The sequence below is a fragment of the Micropterus dolomieu genome, linkage group LG04, assembly GCF_021292245.1.
Source record: "Micropterus dolomieu isolate WLL.071019.BEF.003 ecotype Adirondacks linkage group LG04, ASM2129224v1, whole genome shotgun sequence".
NCBI lineage: Eukaryota > Metazoa > Chordata > Actinopteri > Centrarchiformes > Centrarchidae > Micropterus > Micropterus dolomieu.
This window is the reverse complement of record NC_060153.1, coordinates 19749095-19753753: the sequence shown is the minus strand read 5'-3', so window position 1 is coordinate 19753753 and position 4659 is coordinate 19749095.

Genomic DNA, 4659 nt, shown 5'->3' with positions numbered 1-4659 from the left:
GGAAGTCGGCCATTTTGAATTTTACGTCAAATTTTGGATGATTTACACACTTCGTACTTTAACGAACTCCTCCTAGGGATTTAGTCCGACCGACCTCAAATTTCTGCTGTGCCTTCTAAAGGCATTGAAGATGAAAAGTTGTGCTATTTGCAAGTTTTCGTCAATGGGCGTGTCCGTGGCGTGGCGTCAAAGATCAAGTCTTCGCCATGACACAGGAAGTTGTCGTAACTTCAGTGTATATGCTCACATCTGGACCAAACTGTACATGTAGGATGAGAGTCCCGCCCTGAACACATGTACATGCCGACATTCACCCACAGTCATAGCGCCACCTGCTGGCAACAGGAAGTGACTTTTAACGAAGCAGCCCCCGCCGCACGTTTCACCTACGTGCACAAATTTTCTGTGGTACGTGTATCTTGTCCAGTGTACATGCTCACATCTGAACCAAACTTTACGTGCTTGATAACTGTCCCACCCCGAAGACATCTACACGCCAATACCAATTTATATTCATAGCGGCAAGTGCTATGTAGCTCCACATAGGGGACACAGGAAGTGACATATAGCACCTTCATGCGGCGTCGGAACCGCGTAGCAAATTCACAGCTGCACCGGCAGAGCTCCAGAATGTGCAAGTCGGCCGGCTCACACCCGGACGCGCTACAAGTGCGAGGGCCCGCCCAACGCTGCTTGCAGCTTTAATTCATGTTGTAGCTAATGCTTTATTCCCAGCACCTTCTTATACACCTTCTTAGAATATTATCCTGGTCTACTTAATTAATTTTCCAGCTTGAATTTAATGTTAAATAACCATTTCTTCAATAGTCAGAGAACCCTCATGGCTGCATGGAACCAGTGCCACCCCGAGGACAAAAGAAGTATTACATGTCATTGGTTTTTAATGCCTCTCCCACTGATTAATGTATCACTCTGTATTTAATTGTTCATAATCTGATGCCACGTTCGTATAACTTGCTTATATATTCTCTAAGTAAGAACGTTTAACAGCCAACATTATCCAGGAAGTGTTAAGTTTCTTTCATCTGGTGTGATCCTGAAAATGTGTTTAACCGAACCATTCTAATCGTTACGACGATTAATTAATAATTTTTCTAATTTTTATCCAATGCTTAAAATCTAAAAACGGTATAACTCTTTATGACATGTAAGAGTTTATTGTGGAAAGGTATGTGATTAAAATACGTGCAAATAGACTTTAAGACCATATTAAAGTTAAGGCACAGCATCTGAGAGGAGACCTGAAAGCCCTCCCCCCTGGAGACACGCCACAGGCAACAAATACACAGTGCCATGCGCTGCTCTCTGCTGTTCTCTTATCTCTCTACTCCCGGCACGCTTACGGTTCGTGCTCCGTGTCCAAGCAACGCGAACGCCCAAGATTTTGGGTCAGCATTGTCTTGTGAAATTTTCTTCGTCTTCCAGCAACGTACTTAGCCATATTCACGCAAACCTTTGTTGAATTTATTTGTTTTGTTTTGTTTGTTGTCAAAGAGTTATCAGGCCATTTAAGCCACGCAACATTGAATTCAGGAACAACCAAGTTCCCTTTTAAGCACTGAGGACATCAACACAAATAAACCAAGCCTGGGCTGACCGCCCGTTACTGCAAGCATTTTTCCGCAACCACCAGCCAGTGGTTCCGGATAATCCATCGGCCCAAAACCCGCTCGAGAAGCCATGTGGCGTGCCAAGCCACGGAGGCCCCAACCACACGAACGAACCAAGCCGACAGTGAGCTTTTGCTAGATGGTGGAAAAACTGACAACACGAAGTAAGGCTAAAACAAACATTCTTTGGTCGAGGTAATGTCCTTTATTTTTAATCCTTTAGCCTTTAATCCTTAGTCATTTTAGCCTAAAACTCCTAGCCAAATTTAACTTAGTTCTCTTACTCTCAAATTCTTTCCACAATAGACCAACTAAATTCACCTTAAACTCTGTTACTTTCATTGATTGCGTTCTGGTTGTTAATCATTATTGTTGTTTGTCTTTGATATATTTAACCTCACTTTGTATTCACTTTAGTTAGTTAATAAATTTCACCTTAATCACAGGAACTGTCTGTGTGAACTGAATTGAATCCAAGACACTGGACGGAGGATTCACGACTTTGATATGAGACTGACTGATTGATTAAACTGACTCAAAAATTATTAGCAATTGTTGACTAACTGATCACTAGTGAATAATTGTGTAATTATTAAAGCTATACCCAAGAAGTCCTAAAGCCTTGGGCGGACAGCAAATTTAAGGTGGTGCCCCAAAACGAGTTTTACTATTTCCGGACATTAATATTCATAACTTTATTAACCAGTACAGTAGGTTTGCTACATGTTAATACCTTTTTTTGAAAAATGGACTGTCACATGTGTATTCTCCATCCTCGCGCTGACACAATTTGATAAATTATACTGTATGTTGGCTCGTATTGCATACAATTAAGACTTAAAAGCCTCTCCTCAGGTAAAACTCTCATACTGCAACACTTTGTAAAGTGAGAAAATGACGCTAACCCTGCCTGGTAGGTTGCTCTGCTCCTTTCAACTGCATTTATCATAAATGCTCCAATACGTGTGCACTCCCGCCGTAGTCTCGTTAATTAATGGGAAAAACTGCCCTGCATGATAAAGCTGTTGTTCTCTTGCACTTGAAGCCAAAGTGGTCGCGATTTTTTTCTTACTCAGTAACGGATGTGATTGAAAATGTAGCGAAGTACAATACTTTAAACAAAACATACTTATGTAAAAGTTAAATTACAGATTTAAAATACTACTTTAAAAAGAACAAGTACACAAAACTACTCCGTTATAGTAACGTGTTACTTTCCACCTCTGCTCAAGACCGAGCTGAAAGACAGACACTATGAATTCTAGAAACTGACAAGAAACAGACACGGAAACAGACAGGACACATGAAACCAAAGCAATACTATCTCAATCCTACTCTGCAATTAATGATCGTCCATCTCTACACAAACATGCACACAGGTCAAGAACAGACCAAGACCTACACTAGAGATGTAAATTAATTAAAGCGATCATATTATAGTATCATATTGTATATGATAATCTTGACACAGGCCCACAAATGCATAAACATACACACCCATAACATGTACAAACCCACATAGTGCACATTTTCTCACACATGTTCACACTGGCTTACGTGCAGGCTCATTATAGTGTGAATACTGCCTCATCTTCTGACTTTACATTGTTCTCATTATCAGTTCAGTGAACACAGTGGTAATGGAGGATCAAGCAAGGAGGTGAATGTCAGATGAGAGAGAAGTAGAGTATAGAAAGTAAAGGGTGAAGGGGCCTCGTGAGGGAAGGAGGGGGGAAAAAAATGGCGCCCAGAAAGTGATTCAACACCTGCTAGCAGTCAAATTCATCGGCAAAGAATATGGAGCTATGGATAGTTACTTTGTGTGCTGTATATCTAATATATACAGTATATATATATATTAGAGCTGTTCCCGCCTAAGGACGTGTATATGTGTGTGTGTGTGTGTGTGTGTGTATACAGTTCACTTTGTTCCTCTTCAAGCTTTAGCTCAGTGTTTTAGAAAATAATTTAGTATAAAAAGCTCATGTATTTAAGCTAATCACCATTCAAATACATGTGATGTTACCAAAAAGGTCTGCTCCAACAACACCACTATCTATTTCTGCTTTAATTTTGTAGTAAAATGACATATTTTGTGACTTGTGAATCTCTATAGTGGCAGTTTAGACAACAAAGGAGGTATACATAAAATAGTGAAGATGATTAATATACTTTTGTGTGCGTGTAATTACTGTGCGTGAATTGTGAATATTGTGTGTAGAAAATCTTATGCATTAGATAAATGCAACAATATGGATCCAATCAGGTTTAGTGTAACAACTTAGTGGACAGATATCTGTTTTATGTGCAGACACATTTGTAAACATTTACATGTACATTTTGACATTCAATAAGCGGATTACAGTACTTACAACCATATGTGACAGTATCTAAAATGTAAAGAACCTTTCCCTTGAGGAACTTATTTTGGGGAAATGTTTACTGCATGGCAAACAGTGGCCAGAAGATGCCCAGTTCCCCTTCGAGGGAACTCGAACTGCGTCGGTTACGACACTATGGGAACGCCTCTAGGCGAAGCAGGTCTGAACGTGAATGAAATCACTCCAATCCTATTGGCTTGTTGCTAGAACGGTAAGGTGTGACGGAATAACCGGAGGAGTATAAAGCACACCTGTACACACTCATCATTAGCTTTTTTTTATTCAGCAGGCGCTCTGTATGTTGTTTGAAGAAAGCTCCAGTCCTACAAGCAGTGTGTCTTACCTGAAGAAGAAGTCTACCAGCATGTCCGGCAACCAGATGTACAGAAGGTGTGTTTTTTCTTGCCCTCGGTACATCACGGATGGAGATTCTCATGAGATGTGTGTCTCATGTTTGGGGATGGAGCACGCACGGGCAGCTCTCGAGGGGGCTGCCTGTGCCCGTTGCGAAGCCCTTTCCATGCGGGTACTGAGGTACAGCATGGCTCTCTTTCCGAGGATGGCCGGATGTGTTTTCCCCGTGGCGCGGGCCCTGCGGCCGCTGAGGCGGCCCGGCGGCTTCACTCATGGGTTCACAGCGTGATCTG